The sequence below is a fragment of the Gigantopelta aegis genome, chromosome 12, assembly GCF_016097555.1.
Source record: "Gigantopelta aegis isolate Gae_Host chromosome 12, Gae_host_genome, whole genome shotgun sequence".
NCBI lineage: Eukaryota > Metazoa > Mollusca > Gastropoda > Neomphalida > Peltospiridae > Gigantopelta > Gigantopelta aegis.
This window is the reverse complement of record NC_054710.1, coordinates 45,250,956-45,260,994: the sequence shown is the minus strand read 5'-3', so window position 1 is coordinate 45,260,994 and position 10,039 is coordinate 45,250,956.

The following is a 10,039-nucleotide window of genomic DNA, read 5'->3' as shown; positions in this document are numbered from 1 at the left end:
GGTTTGGTATGCTTCCATCAGAGAAATGTTCAAGCACGTCTGTCGTAGGCACAACCTCTGACTTCACCAGAGAGTTCTATCCATGACAGATTTTTTTGCTGTTTTCACCGCAACACCTTTTTGTTTATGGGGCTGGATCAGACTGTAGAAAACTCGTCTGCGGAGCTTTGATCGTAGGATCGAGCCCTCTCGGTGGTCCCAGTCTTTGTCTTAGTAAATGTGTTTATGTAAAATGTTTGAATTACTTGTAACAGAACTCATACCAATACTGTTTTATGCATTGGCTTATTTTTCTTGCTGAAAGTGTTTAAAGTCTGAAACTGTTTGATGAAACCATTTGAATTCGGACCTTTTCACGATGACACAAAATTGCCGACTTTTGACATCGAGTCTGACTGCCCATGGTTCTTCGAGCCCATCCCTTCTACTGACGACGTGACCTAACATGCTGCCTTCTTCTGACAGCTGAATTACTCTATTTTCCTTGGCATCAGCCAGGAATATGTTGTCCTGGTCATCACAACACACCCCTACTGGCAACATAATCGCTTCTGGGCAGTAGGTGAAAATTACGTCACCCGACTGTGATATGCAAATCAGAGCACGTGAGATGACGTCACATATCAGAATATTATCAGACATCATCACCTTCAGGTAATACGGTTCGCACTGTGTGCCGTCGATGGTTGGAAGGTCGATTTTCCGAACAAGTTGGCCAATCGTATTTAAGATGTCGAGTGTTTTCGGCTGTTTAATTTCGCAACACACGAACTGTGAACTGGCAGTCATATAACTTATGGAATGGTAGGGCCTGTGCGTCCGAACACAGCGAGTCAGCTCTAGACCTGGAGTCACCTCTAGCAGACATATGAAGCTGGTAGACTTAAATGTCACTGCGCATTTACTTTCGTCGATCTTGATGATTCGAGCTGGAGGATAGTTCAGTTCTATCCTGTGACAAGTGTCCGAGTCGACGAAAGACTTGATGGATTTGTTGTGAGGATCGACCAACACCACAACGCGATTGTTGTCGACAGTGAAGAGCTCCAAATCTCCCGGGTTTGGGTCTTCCAGGTCCACGTGTACTCTGGCTGGGCAAGATTCGTCCAGGTTGGACCACATTTTTGTGGACGAGGAACAGACTGTTATAGGTGTTAGAGACAAAATGTCACTCATAAGGTCTAGATATGACATGGGTAGAGATTTACAGGTGTTCCTGTAGCAGGCCTTTTGAAGATCGTCAGTTGTGACCTCTTCATCTGGTTCTGTGACCTCAAATGGTTCTGTGGCCGTAACTGGTTTTGTTAACACTTCCCCTGGTTTTATGACCTCTTTATCTGGTTTTGTAACTTCTTCATCTGGTTTACTTGTCCCAGTTGCAGCAAAAAGAATTCTATGGATTTCAATATTTCCATAATTAACTGAATGTTTCTCTTTGATATTTTCGCGTCTCGAACTTTTTCCATCATCTGCTGCCCAGCAAACGTCTTCTTGTCCAGGAACATGTGTCTGTTTTTCGTTCCTTATTCCGTCTGACCGTGTAATAATTACGCTGTGTACAGAACCATGTGAAGAGTCTTGCGTTATTTCGACATCGGCATGAAGTGCATTTGATCCTGTTTCGTCGAGGCTTACTCCACTGTCACCAACACTAATCTCCTTTTCTCCGCCCATACTGTCTTGTTCTTCCTCCAGTTTATCATCCTTAGTCCCGTGTAGCTGGATGGCGCCAACTTCTTTACATTGGTCCAGATTGTCCTCGACTATGACAAGAACGTGTCCTAGGGCTAGACGCTTTTCGGGCACGGAATCTGGCACGAACCTGACTTTGACACACGGTCCTGTTCCACAGAGCAGCAGCCTGTTTCCACTATCTAGCATCTGTGAATAATCGTTCAGAAATTGAGGTGATTCGAATACAGATTCGACATCTGTACTTTTGGATAGGAGTTCAATGTTCTCGGCTGCGGTCTGTGTCATTTCCTTCTCTTTGGATATTCTCTCTTCGGTGAGATCACTCTGTACCGAACATACTGCGTCTACTTCCGCTAGTAGAGTTTGCTCCCTTGATGCAATCTGAGTCCAATCATTTGGAAATGCATCTTTCTTCATCAGGTTCCATACATCTATACAGGTTTGTTTTATGGCGATGTGTGCAGCTTTTTGTTCCTTCCTCAACGTACTTAACTTCTTCTCTTCGTTTTGAATCTGAAATTCTGCGAGATTTCTTATAGCTTTCCAGAATTTTAATAAACGAATCATCCCCATTTCATTTTTCGTGATCTTCAGACAACTACTGTTCACTTGGTAAGATATTTCTGAAAAATACATTTAAATATTCATAAGTAAAATATATTTTTAAATTCAGTAAAAATGTATAAAGAAAACATGCTTTATTTACGTGTATATGTAGAGACGGACTTAAGATTAAGGACGAAACTATCTGCCTCTATGCCATGAGCTACGCCTTTCGATTTGCAGCAAGATACATTTTATATGCGCAAAATCCAAAGAAAGGATAATACACACCGCGGCCTCTGATACACAAATTGTAGAGGACTGCTTGGAAAGAGAATTTGCCCTGTTTAGTTAACCCACTGCGGGGATTGATCAATCAAAAAAAAAAAAAAAAAAAAAAATAAATAAAAAAATATCTCACCCATAGGACAATGTACCGTTAAAATATATGTGCTGATCATTACGCAAACAAAAACCGCTTACGTTGTTCCACGATTTCCACCGATGATATGAGCTGATCTAAAAATAGATTCTTCTCCAATTTATTCAACCATACTTGTCTCCCTTGAGCGTCGCTTGTGTCACAGAAGATGTTGCAGACTGGGCAGTGGAAACCCGAAGCCGAGTCACTGGCGTTCATGCAGAACTTGATACATTTCACACAGAAATAATGCTGACAGGACAGAGTCCTAGGGTCCAGTAGGACATAGTTACATATCCTGCAGAGCAGATGTTCGTCCTTTAATGACCTCTGTGGGATTGACGTCATATCTTAAATCAAGAAAAGGAGAACAGTGCTTATGATTTGAAAATTGATGCTGAGCAGTAAACTGTTCTCCTAAAATTAAGTACCCGGTAGCAGAGCAGTAGCTCTCAATTTTAAATTCGCGGTAGTTTTGAGTAAAATAAATGAGCGAAATTAGCCTGTAATAAGGCGAGCAGTTTTACTCCCACGCGAAAATATTTTTGCGCGAGCAGTTGCCCGCGTCAAATCATAAAAAAAGAGTTTGTTTTGTTTAACGATACCACTAGAGCACATTCATTTATTATTCATTGGTTATTGGATGTCAAACATTAGGTAATCCTAGAGAGGAAACCCGCTACATTTTTCCATTAGTAGCAATGGATCTTTTCTATACACCATCCCACAAACAGGATAGCACATACCACGGCCTTTCATCGTGGTGCACTGGCTGAAACGAGAAATAGTCCAATGGACCCACTGACGAGAGTCGATCAGGATTGACCGCGCATCAAGCGAAGTGGGAAAGAGATATTGGTTTATCAACACCAGATAACATTTTAAATTACGACTATTTTGGGGAATAAATTATATTTCTAATTTTCAACCGTTCGTTGAGAAAGACGGAGGCTGGGGGTGGGGAACATGCTACCGCCACATAGGTTACTTGCAACAATGAAATAGCAAGTGATATGTTATTTGTCAAAGACATGGTGGGAAAGAAATCTGGCATACGTTCAATCAGCCGTTTCATCTAAATGTTTGAAAACTATTTTGACTGGTTCATTCGATTTAAAGTCTAGCATACATAACAATAAAAAAAATAGTCTAGGAGGTAGAAGCTACAGACGGGTGGCTGGACTTACCCCAGAGTCCACCGAGAAGGCTCGATCTTGCCACACCACTAGAGAACATTGATTTATTAATGATCGGCTATAATTCTGACATATAGTCTTAGGAATCCCGCTACATTTTCCCATTAGTAGCAAGATATATTTTATATGCACCATTCCAGACAGGACAGCACATGCCACGGTCTTTGATATACCAGTCGTGGTGCACTGGCAGGAACGATAAATAGCCCAATGGAAGCACCGACTGGGATCGATTCTAGACCCAGCGCGCATCATGCGACCGCTTCACCACTTGTGATATATGGTTTCAGAGGTTACCCACTGCATTTCACCTTTAGCAACACGAGATCCCATAGACACATACCACGGCCGATGATATACCATGCATGGGACACTGGTTGGGAATGGATAAAGATCCATTAGCAGTCGCGTAGGAATGTGTCAAAAAGTGTGCGTGTATTGGGAAGGGGGTGGTGGCACTCACAAACACACACACACACACACACACACACACACACACACACACACACACACATATATATATATATATATATATATAACCATCGCTGCTGCTACTAGATCAAGAAACGTGTGTGGGTGTGGGGCACATGCCCCCTCCCCCACCACCTGCTTCCTACGCCAGTGATTGGGTCCACCGAGGAGGTTCGGACTTTCAATTCGAACACCACTCCCCTCTCTCCGCCCGTTTGAAGTGCCCTCTTTCTTTAGTTTCTAAATTCATCATCCATAATGTACAACACTAAATTGAAAACGCGAAACTAACAATCTTCATTTCAAATATTTTAGGGGACCATACGCTCAGTAACTGTTGCCCTCTACAAATTTGTAAATAAAATGTGTTGAGTGCGTCGTTAAATAAAACATTTCCTTCCTTTCCTCAATACATTTCGCTCCCTTTGTGAGCTCGGCTCATTTACCTTAAGCTGGCCGCACACTGCTCTTGCGGGCTACGGTTTTTGACCGGCGCCTTATTCGCCGGCGTCATTTACAAACGACGCCGGCAAATAAATTATTTTGACTCATTGCTGCGCCAAGGACCGCCGGCATGAAATCACTGCGACATGGCTACGGCGTTATCCGCACACCAAGACTTGTTGCGGCTCTGCAATTCGTGGCGCCGATCAAAAACCGTGGCCCGCAAAGGCAAGGTGCGGCCAGCTTTAGGTAACCCAATTTTGCCTGTTTTTAGAATTTTGTGACCAAACTTTACAAAATCCCCTTGCCACCCTGCATAATTAAAGGAATGCTTAAGCAAGGCTTTTGGACTGGTATGCATATTCAATGATATATAATGCACACTATTGCTTAATATCAACAAGTATATTATTATATTTAATTAATATAATGGTTAAATGTGACAGCTATTTAGATATAACGGGCGCAGCCATTTTGTTCCATTCCAGTCAATACGCTCTCTGGCGAGCTGGTGGTTACGTAATACTTAACGCGTAACGTCGGGAATGAGTCTTAGAACTAGAGAAACAAATCTACCTGGTTTTTGCAGGATGATAAAATGGTCATGCATTGCAATGTTCTGTAATAATATACATCCCAATAAGCCAGCAATAAGTATATATTATGTTTCAATACAAAATAAACCACTATTGTCAAAGTGGCTACACAACAAGTCGAAATGAATACATCATGTTTGTCCATGCATTTACCTACACACTGAAATGTTACACGGAGTGTTTTCTTAGTTAATTGGTCTATGCTGTTAGTTGCTTCTACCTGTGATTCCTGATTGGCAGGTGTGTATTTGAGTGGTAACCAGACGAGCCAATTAATTGACGCTGTCTAGACACGAACATACATACCGGTATTGTGTATTATTAACTGTCGCCCCCAAAATAGAAATGGTTTATTACTGTAAACAGTTCTGTAAAACTATTGATTAAGTAGACTTCCCCATCTAAAACCACAGAACTGACCAATTACGTAGTCCCAAAGAAAAGAACATTATCACTTGGGTATCGTGGGTTGTTGTTTTTGCTCCAACGTAGCATACCAATAGGTCTAATAGTGTACATTTTCCTTTGGATTATTTAACAGAGAAAAATACTATAACCCCATTTCGTTCCGTTAATGCAACTTGAAATACATTTAGTTAAATAGTTTATTATAATAATAATATTATTATCACGTCATTTATGTTGTTTTACAAGTCAGGTTGACCAAAGAGAAAGCCTTGTCGAAAATTACTGCTTTTGTTTACACTGTGCATACAGGATTTGGTCAGTCCTGAGCTGACGTCACTTCGCCCCAAGCTAGCTGTACCGGACACCTCGAAAAGAACTAAACTATTTCAAACAAGGGGCGGGATTTAGCTCAGTCGTTTGAGTGCTCGCGTGAGGTGCTTGCGTCGCAGGATTCAGCTGATTGTTTTTTGTTCTCGTCCCAACCAGTGCACCACAACTTGTCAAAGGCCGTGGTATGTGCTTTCATGTCTGTGGGAAAGTGCATATAAAAGATCCCTTGCTGTATTAGAAATATTTAACGGGTTTCATCTGATGACAAAGAGTCAGAATTACCAAATGTTTACATCCAATAGCCGATGATTGCTTAATCAATGTGCTCCAGTGGTGTTAAACAAAACAAACTTTGTTTTATTTCAAGCGAAGTGAAGTAAACGTTAGAAGCCCAACCCACCCTTTCCACCTGTCTTATTATTATTTTTTCTATATCTTTACCTCCATCCTCCTTTGTGATATATATTATGTAACATGCAAGGAGGTGTGCATGCTTCAGGCACGGCGGAAGCAAGTAGAGAATGGGGGTGGGGTGGGGTGGGGGCTGACTGACATCGGGGGAGCAAAGCAACGTTTTAGGGGGTACGGGGATACGCTCCTCCGTAAACATTTGAAAACTCGATGTCCTGAAATGCAATTCCCTGCATCCTACAGTAAAATTCATGCCCAGCCCACCCACCCTGCTCCGCCGTACCTGTGCTTGAAAAGAAACATTGCATCACGACATTTATACTATTTATAATATCAAGATCATAGAAGTAAATTAGCATTATGTATTATGTTAACTCAATATGTACGACAAACACATACCTGGCTACCGTGTGGGTATAATGGGTGTCTGTGTACTTTCAACTCTGGTCACTGGTGTATGCAACAAGACATCGGATAAAGTCCAAGATAACAAAACGCATCTCGTATCATTATCACAAACAGTTAATTGTTATACACGGTGATAAGACTATAACCAGTGGAGGATTTAAGGGAGGGTAGGATTGGGTGGGTAGCCAGCCCCCTTGGGCAGCAACAATGTCTTTTTCTTTTCTTTTCTCGTTGTTTGTGTGTTTGTATGTATGTTTGTTTTAATAAAAGGTCAAACACTTTATAGATACCAGAAAATTAATAGCATATTTGCTTGGTACAACTGACACAAGGCTTTGGTTGGTGTTATTTTACATAATGAAAAACACGGGCGTTGTCAGGATTATATATGGGGGGGGGGGGGGGGGGGGCGCCAACACTGTCTGAGAGCTGTGATATGGGCGATTGGAGAATATGAAATGTGGGGGAAAGAGGTGCACGACTGGTGGTGGTGGTGGTGGTAGTAGTCGTGATGGTGGTGGTGGTGGTGTGTGTGTGTGTGGGGGGGGGGGGGGGGGTTGACCCCACTCCACGGCTACGCCAGTGGTAACACATCCAGAAATGTTAAAATATATTTTAGAGTGGGTGAATTACGATCAAAGTGTATTTTAGGTTGGGTGAATTCATAAGCGTACGAGGCAGGTTGAAGTCAAAGTGTATTTTAGGGTGGGTGAATTACGATCAAAGTGTATTTTAGGGTGGGTGAATTATGATCAAAGTGTATTTTAGGGTGGGTGAATTCATAAGCGTACGAAGCAGGTTGAAGTCAAAAGTGTATTTTAGGGTGGGTGAATTCATAAGCGTACGAGGCAGGTTGAAGTCAAAAGTGTATTTTAGGGTGGGTGAATTCATAAGCGTACGAGGCAGGTTGAAGTCAAAGTGTATTTTAGGGTGGGTGAATTCATAAGCGTACGAGGCAGGTTGAAGTCAAAGTGTATTTTAGGGTGGGTGAATTCATAAGCGTACGAGGCAGGTTGAAGTCAAAGTGTATTTTAGGGTGGGTGAATTACGATCAAAGTGTATTTTAGGGTGGGTGAATTATGATCAAAGTGTATTTTAGGGTGGGTGAATTTATAAGCGTACGAGGCAGGTTGAAGTCAAAAGTGTATTTAGGGTGGGTGAATTCATAAGCGTACGAGGCAGGTTGAACTCGAGGTGTATTTTAGGGTGGGTGAATTCATAAGCGTACGAGGCAGGTTGAAATCAAGGTGTATTTTAGGGTGGGTGAATTCATAAGCGTACGAGGCAGGTTGAAGTCAAGGTGTATTTTAGGGTGGTTGAATTCATAAGCGTACGAGGCAGGTTGAAGTCGAGGTGTATTTTAGGGTGGTTGAATTCATAAGCGTACGAGGCAGGTTGAAGTCGAAGTGTATTTTAGGGTGTGTGAATTCATAAGCGTACGAGGCAGGTTGAAGTCGAAGTGTATTTTAGGGTGTGTGAATTCATAAGCGTACGAGGCAGGTTGAAGTCAAAGTGTATTTTAGGGTGTGTGAATTCATAAGCGTACGAGGCAGGTTGAAGTCAAAGTGTATTTTACGGTGTGTGAATTCATAAGCGTACGAGGCAGGTTGAAGTCAAAGTGTATTTTACGGTGTGTGAATTCATAAACGTACGAGGCAGGTTGAAGTCGAAGTGTATTTTAGGGTGGGTGAATTCATAAGCGTACGAGGCAGGTTGAAGTCGAAGTGTATTTTAGGGTGTGTGAATTCATAAGCGTACGAGGCAGGTTGAAGTCGACGTTTATTTTAGGGTGTGTGAATTCATAAGCGTTCGAGGCAGGTTGAAGTCGAAGTGTATTTTAGGGTGTGTGAATTCATAAGCGTACGAGGCAGGTTGAAGTCGAAGTGTATTTTAGGGTGTGTGAATTCATAAGCTTACGAGGCAGGTTGAAGTCGAAGTGTATTTTAGGGTGTGTGAATTCATAAGCGTACGAGGCAGGTTGAAGTCGAAGTGTAGGTGGATGAATTCATAAGCGTACGAGGCGGGTTGAAGTCGAAGTGGGTGAATTCATAAGCGTACGAGGCGGGTTGAAGTCGAAGTGTATTTTAGGGTGGGTGAATTCATAAGCGTACGAGGCGGGTTGAAGTCGAAATGTATTTTAGGGTGGGTGAATTCATAAGCGTACGAGGCGGGTTGAAGTCGAAGTGTATTTTAGGGTGGGTGAATACATAAGCGTACGAGGCGGGTTGAAGTCGAAGTGTATTTTAGGGTGGGTGAATTCATAAGCGTACGAGGCAGGTTGAAGTCGAAGTGTATTTTAGGGTGGGTGAATTCATAAGCGTACGAGGCAGGTTGAAGTCGAAGTGTATTTTAGGGTGGGTGAATTCATAAGCGTACGAGGCAGGTTGAAGTCGAAGTGTATTTTACGGTGGGTGAACTCATAAGCGTACGAGGCAGGTTGAAGTCGAAGTGTATTTTACGGTGGGTGAACTCATAAGCGTACGAGGCAGGTTGAAGTCGAAGTGTATTTTAGGGTGTGTGAACTCATAAGCGTACGAGGCAGGTTGAAGTCAAATTCGGAAAAATGAAAATTAGTTTGTTTTGTTTGACGACCACTAGAACACATTGATGTATTAATCATCGCCTGCTGGATGTCAAACATTGGGTAATTTTGACATATATTCTTAGAGAGGAAACCCGCTACATGTTTCCATTAGTAGCAAGGGATTTTTTATATGTGCCATCCCACAGACAGGATAGCACATACCACGGCCTTTGACGGAGATCGATGTCAGAAAATTATAGCGATATTCGGGTTAAATATGCTAACCTGAGTATTTCGATCATTCTACCCTCAAATGTAGGCTAGTTGTAATCCATGTAAAAATGTATAGTGATTCATTTCAAACCCTATATAGTTGTTTGGTAGTAATGCTAATATGAATAAATATTGTTATCCAGAATCGGGCATTTTCGTTTAATTCCGTCAAAAAAACAAAAAAGAAAAGAAAGGAAAAAAGTAACAAAAATTAAAATAAATAAATAATAATAATAATTAAAAAAAATATATATTAAAAATAAAATAAAATAATAATAATAAATAATAATAATAATAATAATAATAATAATAATAATAA